The sequence below is a fragment of the Scyliorhinus canicula genome, chromosome 21 (genome assembly GCF_902713615.1).
Source record: "Scyliorhinus canicula chromosome 21, sScyCan1.1, whole genome shotgun sequence".
Lineage (NCBI taxonomy): Eukaryota > Metazoa > Chordata > Chondrichthyes > Carcharhiniformes > Scyliorhinidae > Scyliorhinus > Scyliorhinus canicula.
The window spans coordinates 50,986,368-51,002,168 of record NC_052166.1 but is presented as its reverse complement, the minus strand read 5'-3'; the positions used below and the strand labels follow the sequence as shown (position 1 = coordinate 51,002,168).

At 43.7% G+C, this 15,801-nt stretch overlaps 1 protein-coding gene across 1 annotated transcript in view; it reads right to left on the bottom strand.

Annotated features, from left to right (window-relative positions):
• Positions 1 to 8,838, bottom strand: part of ralgps1 (Ral GEF with PH domain and SH3 binding motif 1) — a 723,987-nt gene extending 715,149 nt beyond the window's left edge. Inside the window, exon 1 of the mRNA XM_038781972.1 lies at positions 8,542 to 8,838. The gene's annotated coding sequence lies outside the window, so the exon portion shown is untranslated. The remainder of the gene's footprint in view (positions 1 to 8,541) is intronic.
• Between the last annotated feature and the right edge of the window lie 6,963 nt (positions 8,839 to 15,801).

Here is a 15,801-nt window from a genome sequence, read left to right as displayed (position 1 = left end):
AGAAATCCACCACTTCTTGTGAAGTGGTCATTATCAGATAAACTAACATCTCAAAATAAATACGTGCAGGCTTAATTTATCACAAGCCAACTTTTGAAACCAAAGTTTGCAAAATAGCAAAGCAAAATAGGAAGCCAGGCGAGTAGTCATTTGGAACATTCTCATTCTGCTTCACTGATAGTTTAACTTTTGTGTGATTATGCGAGGTTAGATTAGGTTTGTTTTTAAAAGCAGCCTGGATCACCATTCTCATACACCGTCTAATGACGCCTACTTAGGAAGTGAACGAGTTGCTCGATATGCAAACGATTTGCACCGTGTATACGGATATTGACTGCGGCTCAAACTGCCCACTGACACTCAGTTGATGCTGATAAAACAATACTGACGGATGGCAGGTGCCTGTGGAAGTGCATCCCAATCAATGCCTTCTACGAAAGGAGAGATGAAAGATAAAAAGAATCCTGCCACTGAGTTAATTCAAGGCAAAACCTCCCAATAGAAAGAACTAGACCCTGAAACTAACTCTATGCAGATGCCTTTTGAATAATACACCTACAAAAGGCTGCCATTTCACAATGTTGATTATCAATTGACCCAGTATAAGACACAAGGTGTTTAGCAATTCACATATTTCAGCCTCAAATATTCAACATCAATATCTGTCCCTATTTTAACTGATCAAACTTAATGCAGCATCACCACTGAAGGGGAGGTAAGCAAGCTCAATTCCTGCAACAAGCAAACATATTTTGCTTCAAAATTATATTAGTCGCTCTAAAGGTATTAACATAAATAAGAACACAAGAACTAGGAGCAGGAGTAGGCCATCTGGCCCCTCGAGCCTGCTCCACCATTCAATGAGATCATGGCTGATCTTTTGTGGACTCAGCTCCACTTTCCGGCCCGAACACCATAAACCTTAATCCCTTTATTCTTCAAAAAACTATCTTTACCTTAAAAACATGTAATGAAGGAGCCCCAACTGCTTCACTGGGTAAGGAATTCCATAGATTCACAACCCTTTGGGTGAAGAAGTTCCTCCTAAACTCAGTCCTAAATCCACTTCCCCTTTTTTTGAGGCTATGTCCCCTAGTTCTGCTTTCACCCGCCAGTGGAAACAACCTGCCCGCATCTATCCTATCTATTCCCTTCATAATTTTAAATGTTTCTATAAGATACCCCTCATCCTTCTAAATTCCAACGAGTACAGTCCCAGTCTACTCAACCTCTCCTCATAATCCAACCCCTTCAGCTCTGGGATTAACCTAGTGAATCTCCTCTGCACACCCTCCAGTGCCAGTACGTCCTTTCTCAAGTAAGGAGACCAAAACTGAACACAATACTCCAGGTGTGGCCTCAGTAACACCTTATACAATTGCAACATAACCTCCCTAGTCTTAAACTCCATCCCTCTAGCAATGAAGGACAAAATTCCATTTGCCTTCTTAATCACCTGTTGCACCTGTAAACCAACCTTCTGTGACTCATGCACTAGCACACCCAAGTCCCTCTGCACAGCGGCATGCTTTAATATTTTATCGTTTAAATAATAATCCCGTTTGCTGTTATTCCTACCAAAATGGATAACCTCACATTTGTCAACATTGTATTCCATCTGCCAGACCCTAGCCCATTCACGTAACCTATCCAAATCCCTCTGCAGACTTCCAGTATCCTCTGCACTTTTCGCTTTACCACTCATCTTAGTGTCATCTGCAAACTTGGACACATTGCCCTTGGTCCCCAACTCCAAATCATCTATGTAAATTGTGAACAATTGTTGGCCCAACACGGATCCCTGAGGGACACCACTAGCTACTGATTGCCAACCAGAGAAACACCCATTAATCCCCACTCTTTGCTTTCTATTAATTAACCAATCCTCTATCCATGCTACTACTTTACCCTTAATGCCATGCATCTTTATCTTATGCAGCAACCTTTTGTGTGGCACCTTGTCAAAGGCTTTCTGGAAATCCAGATATACCACATCCATTGGCTCCCCGTTATCTACTGCACTGGTAATGTCCTCAAAAAATTCCACTAAATTAGTTAGGCATGACCTGCCCTTTATGAACCCATGCTGCGTCTGCCCAATGGGACAATTTCTATCCAGATGTCTCGCTATTTCTTCCTTGATGATAGATTCCAGCATCTTCCCTACTACCAAAGTTAAGCTCACTGGCCTATAATTTCCTGCTTTCTGCCTACCTCCTTTTTTTAAACAGTGGTGTCATGTTTGCTAATTTCCAATCCACCGGGACCACCCCAGAGTCTAGTGAATTTCGGTAAATTATCACTAGTGCATCTGCAATTTCCCTAGCCATCTCTTTTAGCACTCTGGGATGCATTCCATCAGGGCCAGGAGACTTGTCTACCTTTAGCCCCATTAGCTTGCCCATCACTACCTCCTTAGTGATAACAATCCTCTCAAGGTCCTCACCTGTCATAGCCTCATTTCTATCAGTCGCTGGCATGTTATTTGCGTCTTCCACTGTGAAGACCGACCCAAAAAACCTGTTCAGTTCCTCAGCCATTTCCTCATTTCCCATTATTAAAACTCCCTTCTCATCCTCTAAAGGACCAATATTTACCTTAGCCACTCTTTTTTGTTTACTATATTTGTAAAAACTTTTACTGTCTGTTTTTATATTCTGAGCAAGTTTACTCTCATACTCTATCTTACTCTTCTTTATAGCTTTTTTAGTAGCTTTCTGTTGCTCCCTAAAGATTTTCCAGTCCTCTAATCTCCCAGCAATCTTTGCCACTTTATATGCTTTTTCCTTCAATTTGATACTCTCCCTTATTTCCTTAGATATCCACGGTCGATTTTCCTTCTTTCTACCGTCCTTCCTTTTTGTTGGTATAAACCTTTGCTAAGCACTGTGAAAAATCGCTTGGAAGGTTCTCCACTGTTCCACCATAAAGTCTTTGCTCCCAGTCTACCTTAGCTAGTTCTTCTCTCATCCCCTTGTAATCTCCTTTGTTTAAACACAAAACACTAGTATTTGATTTTACTTTCTCACCCTCCATCTGTATTTTAAATTCCACCATATTGTGATTGCTCCTTCCGAGAGGATCCCTAACTATGAGATCATGAATCAATCCTGTCTCATTACACAGGATGTTCAGTTCTCAATTATTCATTTTGCCTTTCAACCTCTAGGTGAAAAAATATTGATATAAGAACACCAGACAATTCATTGCGGGCATATCTACATATGGCCCTTCGGTCTGTCGTCCAATAAGATAATGGCAAAATGTCCACATCCACTCCCATTTTCCTGCCTTGTCCCAAATCATTTTTTATTTTATTTTTTTATTTTTTAAGTATGCAAAGCTCCGATTCAGCCTTGAATATATGACTGAGTCACCTCAGGAGGATAGAGAGTTTCAAAGATTCACAACCCTCTGGATGAAGACATTTCTTCTCATCCCAAATGGACTTGAGACAAAACACCAGAATTTTGGACTCTCTATACAGAGGAAGCATCCCATCAACATCGACCCTGTCAAGTCCTCTAAGAATTGTACACCTTTCAATGAGATCATCCCCAAGGCCTATTCTACTCAATCTTTTCTCATCAGTTGACCCTCTTATCCCAGGAATCAATTTAGTAAATCTTCATGGCACCTCCTCTCAGGCAGATATATCCTTTCAGAAGGAAGTCGGAAGCTATGAGCAGCACTTCTGATATGATTGGTCATGTCTGACAAATCTGTGGGAGCTCTTTGAGGAGTTAACAAGCAAGTTAGACAAAGGAGAACCAGTGGATGTGATTTATTTAGATTTCCAGAAGGCCTTTGACAAGGTGTCACATAGGAGACTGTTAAATACATTAAGAGCTCATGGTGTTCAGGGTAAGATCCTGGCATGGATAGAGGATTGGCTGACTGGCACAAGGCAGAGATTGGGGATAAAGGGACCTTTTTCAGGATGGCAGCCGGTGACTACTGGTGTGCCTCAGGGGTCTATGCTGGGACCACAACTTTTTACAAAACACATTAATGATCTGGAAGAAGGTACTGAAGGCACTGTTGCGGAGTTTGCAGATGATACAAAAATCTGTAGAGGGCCAGTATTGAGGAAGCAAGGGGGCTGCAGAAGGACTTAGACAAGCTAGGACAATGGGCAATGAAGTGGCAAATGAAATACAATGTTGGAAAGTGTGAGGTTATGCACTTTGGAAGGAGGAATTTAGGCATAGACTATTTTCTAAATGGGGAAATGCTTCGGAAAGCAGAAGCACAAAGAGACTTGGGAGTCCTTATTCACAATTCTCTTTAGGTTAATGTCCAGGTTCAGTCAGCAGTTAAGAAGGCAAATGCAATGTTAGCATTCATGTCAAGAGAACTAGAATACAAGGCCAGGGATGTATGTCTGAGGCTGTATAAGGCTCTGGTCAGACCCCATTTGGAGTATTGTGAGCAGTTTTGGGCCCCATATCTAAGGAAGGATGTGCTGGCCTTGGAAAGGGTCCAGAGGAGGTTCATAAGAATGATCCCTGGAGTGAAGAACTTGTCGTATGAGGAACGTTTGAGGTCTCTGGGTCTGTACTGGTTGGCGTTTAGAGGGATGAGAGGGGACCATATTGAAACTTACAAGATACTGAGAGGCCTGGATAGAGTAGACATGGAGAGGATGTTTCCACTTGTAGGAAAAACTAGAAGCAGAGGACACAATCTCAGACTAAAGAGACAATTCCTTTAAAACAGAGATGAGGAGGAATTTCTTCAGCCAGAGGATGGTGAATCTGTGGAACATTGCCACTGAAGGCGGTGGATGCCAATTCACGGAGTGTCTTTAAGACAGAGGTAGATAGGTTTGTGAGTAATAAGGGGATCAGGGGTTATGGGGAGAAGGCAGGAGAATGGGGATGAGAAAATATCAGATATGATTGAATGGCGGAGCAGACTTGATGGGCCAAGTGGCCTAATTCTGCTCCTATGTCTTATGGTCCTCAATACCCTATATAATTACGAGACTTACTCTTTTACTCCAACCCCCTTGTGATAAAGATCAACATACAAATAGTCTTCCAAATGCTTCCTGTATCTGCATCTCGACTGCAATTGGGTTATGTACATCCAAATCACTCTGCACACCAACATTAATTTGTCTCTCGCCTTTTAAAGAATACCCTTCCTCCCAAAGTGGATAATTTCTCATTGCCTCACTTTGCTGCACGTTGACCATCTACTGAACTTCCCTTTATCTCTTTTCAGCCTCTGTCCATCTTAGGTCACAGTTTAATTTCGCAAGAAGCCTTGTATAATCAGAATCTTGGACACACTACGCAGTCCCCTTTTCCAAGCCATGGTGTCAATAGTAAATAACTGGGTCTAAGTACAGGTCATTTGGGCACTCCACCTTGCAACCTACCAACTCAAAAGTGACCTGTTTATTCCTAGTCCCCGTGTTCTGTCCATTAACTCATCCGCAATCCGAGGTAATACATCAGGTCCAAAGGGTTTCTCTAGTGGTTGCCCATGTCACAGTTATTTACATCAAATTAAACACCTTAATAACTGTTAAACATCTTAATAACTGTTGATGCTTGTAGTCATCTACATATGTTTTATATTCCCAGTAGATTGGAATACCCAAGTGTGATTAAAGGTGTGTGCAAAACACTGCGAAACCTCAGCATCTTTGCTCTTTTGTCACTACATTACCACAGGATGGCATTTACGTGCTTATATATTAGGAATGCTGAATGCAAAGTACGCAACAAGTAAATAATGCTTCAGCGGTACTTGTTTAAGTCAATTTTGCATGGTCTAATTAAATAGATATCAGTGTGTGGTGAGATAGAGATATTCTCACCACAGAGCAAGCCCTGCACAGCACTGCCATATCCCTTATACTTCTTGCCAATCTGACCTAGGTAGAAATTATTAAATTCAAATTTTGCCTAGCTTTAGTTGCACAAAGGCCTCTTAGCTCATCCACGAAACATCTGACCCAGCCCAACAGTATGTTAGTCACAATATGGAGTTGTGCAAGTCTCAATATCATTTACAATTGATGTTGCATTGAAACATAAAATTATTGAAGTGATTGAGCAGGGTCAATGCTGGGAGGTTGCTGCCCCTGGATGCAGAATCTCCAACATGGGGTCACCGTCTCGGAAGGAGTCAGCAGCCATTTTGAGGTGGTGAATCTCTGGAATTCTCTACCCCAGAGAGACAGATGCTCATTCCTGGTGTATAGTCAAGACAAATTGATAGTTGTATTTTGTACACCGAGGGATATGGATGTATTGCAGGAAAGTGGAGTTGAGGCGAAAGGTCAGGCACGATCGTGTTGAATAGCAGAAAGCCAGGAAGGGCTCAAGGGCCTACACCTAGTCTACTTCTTGGGTGTCACCCACAATCAGATTCTGTTGACTCATCTGAAAGGGAAGAAAACTGTATGGGAAGCAATCTTTTCCCACACTGTCCCTGCACTCCTCACCTCACTGTGCCCCATTGGCCAGACCATCTTACCTTCATGATCAGCTGCAGAAAATATCAGGAAATATAAACAAAAATATTAAAAGGCGCCAACGTTTGTCCATAAAGTTCTATGAGTTTTCAGGCTCTACATTGTTTCAGATACTCCCTGCTCCCACCCACATGTTCAATCCTTTACTACTTCATCTCTTTCTTTGTTAGACTAAAACCGAATTGGTTTCCTCGTCATTGAAAAAAAACATGAAGAATTGTGGCCTATATTATTCTTCCAACGCAGATACAGCTCAATTGCTTTCTACTAAAAACAAAATCACCCGTTTCACTCTGAAAATCAACAAATTCTAGTTCTTTGACTGCACCCTCTCGTTTTCTTTGGAGTCACATCTAGAAGACGCTTATTTTGTGCAGCAATGAAACTATTCTGCTGAAAATAGCCACACCGTTTTAAAATAAATTGCAGGGGTTTTTTTTAATTAAAACACCCTTCCTCGTTCGCGTCATTCAATCTTCCCTTAAATAGGAAAGCATTTCGACTGGACAGATCAAAATTCAACCATTGTATTTAAATATTCATTCCAAAAGCTGAATTTATGTCGAGTTTTTTCTGATCATGGTTAACTCCCTGGTTCCAGCATGTACACTTTTCACAGATTAGAACCCACAATATGCAAGGTTTAAAATTTGAAAAGTAAAAAGAGCAAAAAGAAAGACATTAATTGTTCTGGAATGAATCTTCCCAGCATTGGTCATTGCTGATGATCGCGGCGAGCCAGGATTAGGGTCACCCACCCACTTAACCCGTTTGAAATGGCCATTGGACTGGACAGATGGAAAGATGAAATAGGTCTGTCCTCTCTGGCTGTGGATGGAGTATCACACTCCAGCACAGGGAAGAAAACTGCCTCAGCAACACCACTGGAGGGGAGGGGAGGGGTCGCAAGATGCAGCAACAAAAACAGCAGGTGTATTCATTTCACCCAAATGTTGCCGAAATATAATCACGCGTCCCGCAAAAAAAAACTGCGAAAAAAAAGCCGGAGGGGCGTTTCTCATTAGAACACCATCTACCATTCTGGAGAAATGAACTGCGAATGTTTATTTTTCGGGGGAAAAAAGACAACAAACCACATAGGTCGTTCTTGAATGGAGAGGGAAAAGAATGAACTGCACGTTAAGCTCATTGTCATCGGAATGAAGGGGGTTCATAATACTCCCGTTCAATAAAAAAAATGCAGACAGGTCTTAGCGATTCATTTATGGGGAGGTGCTGGGGCTGGTTGGTTAATAACACTGAAATGACCACATGTTCTCCAGTACAATGGGCGTGAGTTGATGTCTATGTTACTTTTACATTCGCTAGGGCCAGGCGTGCGGCTCACACACAGGAGAAAAAAAACTCACCGAGGTCCTTTACGCTCGTTGTGTGCAAACGATTAATAACTTAAGAAAAAGATGCAAGGTAAATGACTGCCCAGCTGAAACGCGGTAACACAAGTGCTCGATTTCGATTGGCAAAGAGCTTATTTTGCTTGAATAAAAAGAAGCCAACTTTTGTCACACCAGCAATTTTTAAAACACTATTCTTCCCCCCACGCCCCAAAAAAAAATCACAGTCCCCAAGGTGGTGGTGGTGGTGTGGAGGACACTGTACATTCAAATAGCCATTAGAACCGGGGTTGTCATTAAAGTCCAGAGTTCCTTCCACCCAGAGAGGCTCAGGTCTAGCCTTCGGCTTCTCTGATGCCATACACACACACACCGCATCACCTCGTCACATTATCTGCAAGGAGAAAACACTGGAGTAAAAGGCAACCTTTGTATTGCTGACAGTGTCACATTACAGCGGAGTACTCATGCCATGTCCCTATTACAATAAACGCAGCATAATTGCTGTACTCTTTGTGAATAAACAACCTTTGGATGAGGGTTATATATATAGAGAGAGAATAAATCAAGGGTCCAGGTATGTCACGCAGTGGGCACAATTCCAATGCAATGCAGCCCCGTGCAATAATGTTTCTCTACCTTCCTCTTCCCACCCTTTTATTTTGTAAGACCAGGAGCAGTGCTGCTGGAACTCACCGCTCCCTCTGGTGTCACCGCACTCTGTCATTCCACTGAATATCCCGTCTCGGGCACCTTTCGCATTCCGCCGAGCAAAATAAAAAAATGAAATTGCTCCTCGGCTAGTCTCTATATTATTTCCTGGGCAAAAGTGAGCGCCTGCAATAATCTCTCGCAGCCTCTGTTGCTTGCCGGTGCTACCAACGCAATGGTGCTCTGCGATCCATTGCTCAACATGGCAGGGTTGAGTGCATCTCTCTCCCTCTCTCTCGCAGACACTTGACACAAGCTCCAGCTGGCCCGTCTACCCTCCCACAACTTGACAACAGGAAGTGCAGGTAGATTGGCTGATTGACAACCTCGCCACACCAATAGCATGGGCCTGGCCCCAGGATTGGCTCCTCCCTTCCCCGACCATTGACAAGAGGCGGGATTCCACCCAAAACCTTTGAGCGAGGCTCAATCGAGCTGCATCCTGGGGAGTGTAGTTCACCAAGGAACTATAAACCTTACAATTTAAAGCACTGTTGCTTCACAGCCCCAGGGTCAATTCCCGGCTTGGGTCACTGTCTGGGCGGAGTCTGCACGTTCTCCCCATGTCTGCGTGGGTTTCCTCCGGGTGCTCCAGTTTCCTCCCACAAGTCCCGAAAGACGTGCTGATAGGTCATTTGGATATTCTGAATTCCCCCTCTGTGTACCTGAACAGGCACCAGAATTTAGCATCTAGGGGCTTTTTACAGTAACTACAGTGTTAATGTAAGCCTACTTATAATAATAAAGATTATGAAAAAAAATAGGCAAAGTCAAGCAAACGTCAATCCTGTTTTTTTTTTATAAAGTGCAATTAGGGGTGGTAGGGTAGGGATGGACAGCATGATAGTAGTGGTTAGCACAGTGGTTAGCACTGTTGCTTCACAGCTCCAGGGTACCAGGTTCAATTACCAGCTTGTGTCACTGTCTGGGCAGAGTCTGCACATTCTCCCAGTGTGTGCGTGGGTTTTCTCTGGGTGCTCCAGTTTCCTCCCACAGTCCAAAGATGTGCTGGTTAGGTGGATTGGCTATGCTAAATTACCCTTAGTGTCCAAAAAGGTTAGGTGGGGTGGAGGTGTGGGCTTAGGTAGGGTGCTCTTTCCAAGGGCCGCAGACTCAATGGGCCAGACGGTCTCCTTCTGCACTGTAAATTCTATGATTTATTGTGCGGCTGTACCAAAATGGCATCGCTGCAACTCACCTATCCAACTGTGACTTCTTTGATCCAATCACTAAAAACTAGCAAGGGGCAGAAACAATAATTTAAATTGCCACAGGGATGTTGCTCCTTTTCCCTCAAAAGTCAAATGGAATTATGAAAGGGTGCTCCAGTTATGTCTTTGGCAGCCTGTTCGCCTCTCGAGATGGTGGTGTGTACCAAGGTGGGCAACTCCATGTGATGCAGCTCAGGATCCCCACTCTGGCATGGCAGACTGCAGCATGGCTGTCAATACTGCATTTATTGCAGATGAAGACAATGAGCTGGGAAAGTGCAGGATGTACTGGCTTCTGTTTTCTCTGGGCTCTCTTCTTGGCCAGCTGCCATTTCCATTTCTCATCTCTTTCAAAGTCACCCCCAGACCACCCAGAGTCCCTCACCATCAGCGATGATCTCCTAGCTGTCCGTGCCAATTTTCACCATCTTTACAAGCATCTGTAAATGAGATATAAAGTTACGGATGTTTCACATTGATGAGAACTGCAGGAGTAGGCCATCTAGCCCCTCGAGCCTGCTCCGCCATTCAGAAAGATCATAGATTTCACAGTGCAGAAGGAGGCATTTCGGCCCATTGAGTCTGCACCGGCCCTTGGAATGGGCACCCCAAATAAGTTCACACCTCCACCTTATCCCCATAACCTAGTAACCCCACCCAACCTCTTTTTTGGACACTAAGGGCAATTTAGCATGGCCAATCCACCTAACCTTCACATCTTTGGACTGTGGGGAGGAAACCAGAGCACCCGGAGGAAACCCCCACAGACATGGAGAGAACGTGCAGACTCCGCACAGACAGTGACCCAAGCCAGGAATCGAACCTGGGACCCTGGAGCTGTGAAGCAATTGTGCTAACCACTGTGCTGCCCCCACTGTGCTACCGTTCTGCCCCAGATCATGGCTGATCTTTTTGTGGACTTAGCTCCACTTACCCACCCACTCACCATAACCTTTTATTCCTTTACTGTTCAAAAATCTATCTTTGCCTTAAAAACATTTAATGAGGTAGTGTCAACTGTTTCACTGGGCATCTTTGGAGTGTCAGAAGACCTGAGAGTTCAGGGGCCGAAAGAGGCTGATGTCTTGGCCTTTGCCCTCGTAGTAGCCCGGAGACGGATTTTATTAATGTGGAGGGATTCGAAGTCCCCGAGTGCAGTGACTTGGGTTACCGACATGGCTGGGTTTCTCAGCCTCGAGAAAATAAAGTTTGCCTTAAGAGGGTCTACGCAAGGGTTCTCTCAGAGGTGGCAGCCGTTTGTCGACTTTCTCGGGGAAAATTAAAATGTCAGCAGCAATCCGGGGGGGGGGGGGGGGGAAAGAGATGGGCGGGGATGAGAGCTTCATTGGGATGGTGTGGGAAGACTGGGTCGCTTGGGGTAATGTCTATTTAATTGTTATTGTATATTCTCTTTTTGCACTATGTTAATGCTTACTCTAGTTTGTTTTGTTAATATGATTACTACTGTTTTATTATGAAAAATTCTGCAAAACCTTAATAAAAATACTTTTTTTAAAAACTGTTTCACTGGGCAGAGAATTCCACAAATTCACAACCCTTTGGGTGAAAAGGCTCCTCCTCAACTCAGTCCTAAATATGCTCCCCCTTATTTTGAGGCTATTCCCCTTAGATATAAATCTTCGGTTAAACCCCATTTAGCCTTCAGCTCTGGGCACTGCAATTTCATGATATATTGGTTAGCAAATACAAGCATGGGTTCACCAAAATGTTGCTAGGACAAAAGGGGTTAAATTGGGAGGACAGTTTGCATCAACTAAGGTTTGGATTCCCTTCAATTTAGAAGATTATGGGGTGATTAAGAGTTGTTTAGGATGATTAAAGGATCTGAGAGAGTGGATAGAAGTTATTTCTTTTAGTGGGGAGTCCAGAACTATCGAGAGGGGAGACCCTTGCTTCAAAATTAGTGCGAGGCCATTCAGGGTGACATCAGGAAGCACTTCACACAAAGAGAACTGGAAATCTAGGATTACCTCAACAACAACAAAAAACTATGAAAGTTAAAACTGAAATTGATAGATTTTCTCCGGCAAACTTTATCAAGGAAATGGAAAGTAAGGCAGGCAGATGGAGTCCAAATACAGCTTGGCCATGATCTATTTCAATGAGGCAGACTCAATGGGCTGAACAACAGACAAACCAGGGGCTGGTTTAACTCACTCAGCTAAATCGCTGGCTTTTAAAGCAGACCAAGCAGGCCAGCAGCACGGTTCAATTCCCGTACCAGCCTCCCCGGACAGGCGCCGGAATGTGGCGACTAGGGGCTTTTCACAGTAACTTCATTGAAGCCTACTCGTGACAATAAGCGATTTTCATTTCATTTCATATGTCACCAGCAGGCAATTGTCTAATTTGCTACCTCCGAGACTCTCGAATCCTTTCAAGCACAAGGACAAAACAAAGAGCTACACATGGTAACATGCAAGAAATTATGACTGCTGTATTTTATGTTTTATATCAACCACTCGCATTATTCGGAGATTAGCTGCAGGATTTTAACTGAGTCAGTAAAAATTACTTGTAAACATTTTGGTTTTTGGTGCTACCTTTCATTCTTATTCTGGTAAGTTGCTGAACTTTGAACAGACCAAAAAGCACATGATATTCGGCCAAGGGGTAATATAAATGCAGTCAATGCAACCTGTTCTCATTATTTAACCATCAAGCCTGGTATCGTTCTAGTGAACCTGTGCTTGCACCTCCAAACCAATAAATCTTTCCTTAGGACATGGTTATATTTCATTAGAACGCATACATTTTTCAATCATTTTACTTCCATTCTTTCCTCCTCTTCCCGATGACAGTGACTCACTTTTTTGGTCTGTGGTGGTATGGATACCAGCGTCCTGCCATTGTGTATATGTGAGGCTAGATACAAGTGAGTATTGATTAAATAAAAACAGTAACTGCTGGATAAACTCAGCAGGTCTGACAGCATCTGTGGAAATAGAAACAAGAGTTTAAAAAAAAAAAAAATTTAGAGTACCCAATTCAATTTTTCCAATTAAGGGGCAATTTAGTGTGGCCAATCTACCTAATCTGCACATCTTTTGGGTTGTGGGGGTGAAACCCACGCAAACACAGGGAGAATGTGCAAACTCCACACGGACAGTGACCCAGAGCCGGGATCGAACCCGGGTCCTCGGCGCCATGAGGCTGCAGGGGAGATAGAAACAAGAGTTAACATTTCAAGTCCACATGACTTCTACAGAATTGGTCCGTCGAAGGGCCCATTTCCCTATCTCCACAGATGCTGCCACACCTGCTGAATTTATCCAGCATTTTGGGTTTTTATTTCCGATTTCCAGCATTTTGGTGGATATTGATGGGCTCGCTAGCAATGGGATGTCATCAATTTAGTCGAATCCCATCTTTACTCCAATTCCAACAGATAAGAATCAGGAGCAGGGATCCTGGCCAATAGTTTCTTACCCACTTTATAGCTGATGGAGAAGTTGGCTAACTTACTGACACACAAGCTTTTATTGATTAACCAAATTAGACAATGATCTGAGATAGACCTCACCGGTGAGTTTGACTTTTTACCACAGCTCATTACCTGGGACCAGGATCATACAATTTGTAATGTTCTGTTACTCACTTTTATTTCAGTTGGGTTTGCCTTTTGAAAAAATAATTACAAATAGGAAATTCAGAAATAATCAAACCTTTATTGTATTAATTCAGTAAATTTTTTAATTATAAGTGAACTGTAAATAGGTTTCCAAATGGATATAGTAATGATATGATTCTTCAAATAACACGACAAGGGTGTAGATTGAGGCCATCATTATGCATGTTTGTACAGTCATTTAATCATCAGCAATGGGTGGACACAAGATGAGGTAGTGCAGGCAACTGTTTAGAAAGTCAAGTTTTCAGAAACATTTTTTGCCCTGTGGACGAGCTGAAAATGATCCTCTATGAGTTTTGGTATCTACAGGCAAGGAACTTCGCGCGGAAGGTTTGGAGAGAGTTCCCCAGGATGCTGAGGTGCACCCTGTTGGAGCAACTGCTGCTTCCGGATGTGGAAGGGGAAGGCAGGATCGGAGACATACATGGGTGGCTGGGAGAGCAGGGAGGTGAGCAGGTGGTGAAGACCAAGGAGAAGTGGGAGGGGAGATAAACTGGGGAGTATGGAATGAGGCGCAATGAAGGGTAAATATGCAACCTCCTTGTGCACAAGGATGTGCCTGATATAGTTCAAGATCAGGCACAGGCTACCAATGACTCAGGCAAGAATGAGTGGGTTCTTCCAGGGACTGGCAGACCAGTGTTAGAAGTGTGGGCGAATCCCGCACATGTTCTGGAGTTGCAAAAAGATTCTGAGCAGGACTGTTCGTGGCGCTAACAAGAATAGTGGGGGAGGATGTTGAACCCTTTTGTGGCGATATTCGAGATATCGGAGAAACTGGAGCGGATGGAGGAGAGGAAGGTCAACGTTGTGGCCTTTGCCTCTCTGATTGCCTGGCGAAGAAGTCTGGAGTGGCGGTCAGCAACACCACCGGTGGGTGGCGGTCTGGCTGGGGGACTTATATGATGCTCTTCAGCTGGAAAAGGTCAAGTACAAATTAAGGGGTTTCCAGGCAAGGTGGGGGGGTGCGGTGTTCATGACCATGTTCGAGGAGCTGTTCGTCACCGGGGTGGGGCGGGGGGAGGAATAAGGGAAAAAATTCATACAAACTATATAGTCGTGTGTTGGGAAATTTGATCCCCAAATTGTTTATGTTTTGCAAGTTTGGAAGAAAATACATTAAAAAAAAAGAAAATTACCCTCTAGATTATTTACATTTCTTCTCTCAATTATAGTCTCGTGTTAACTTCTGCGATAAAGTACATGAAATAATTTATACAAGGTGATATCTCGCAGCAGAATTTGAGCACCATCAACAAGGAAAGCAAACCTCACACCATAGTGTGGGCCATTTAGCCCATCCAGATAGTTCCATCGTCTAACTGGATCGTGGCTGATCTGACTGGTTCATAACACTTCATATGCTTAACTTTTAAAAAATAAATTTAGAATACCCAATTCTTTTTTTTTCCAATTAAGGGACAATTTGGCATGGCTGGGTCAAAATTCTGGAACTCCCTTCCTAACAGCACTGTGGGTGCACCTACACCACACGGACTGGTTGCTCACCACCACCTTTTCATTGGCAATTAGGAATGGGCAATAAACGCTAGCCTCACCACCGGCACCCACATCCCATGAAAGAAAAGATTTTTTAGGGAGGAGGGAACTCAAAATGTTCTTTATCCTTTTTAAGAAGAGCTGTTTCCTGACACCACTAGCTCATATTTGAACATTATGCCCTGTTCTGGATTCTTCACATTGTAGCCACCGAAGCTGGCCACTTCCCGACATAAAATGGAACATTGAGTTGCATGCAGGGAAAATTGGACAATGACAGAGAGGCAAGCAGGTTGCAGAACCTCTTTGTGGATTCTGTCTGTGAAGAAACCAGACAGCATAGAAACTAACAAGCTGCGCATGTTAATTGAGCGATTCCCGGTGATTCCCGGGCACAATGGACACAATTAAGAATAACAAAGGCCAAGCTAGACTCTTCGGCGCCAGCAGGAGTCCCGGACAATAAGATACAAACAGCCCCAAGAACCGCCCAGTGATCGTGGAACAGCCCCGTTATTGGGGAAATTCAAATCAATCGATTGGAAAGAGACCCAATCGATTGCAAGTTTATAGAGGGTCCGCCCAGATGGGCGCAAAACCCAAAACAGTATAAAACAGAGACCCCGACCCCAGCTCTCGCTCTTAGCCAGCCCTCCCAGCAGAACACCTTTGCAGCAGCTCTCCAGGAACTTGGACGTGAGAAGGAGAGGCTTGGCCAATTGCTACACCGACAAGTTTCATACAACGCACGCTACGAGAGTAGACACTCCTGACCCCTTTAGTCCACACCAAGTGGAAGCCTACGGATCCAGGACAAAGCAAGAGGCCATTGTTCCCTGATCTGGCAGTTCCCTTATTCCAGATAAGTATTGGCCTAGTAGT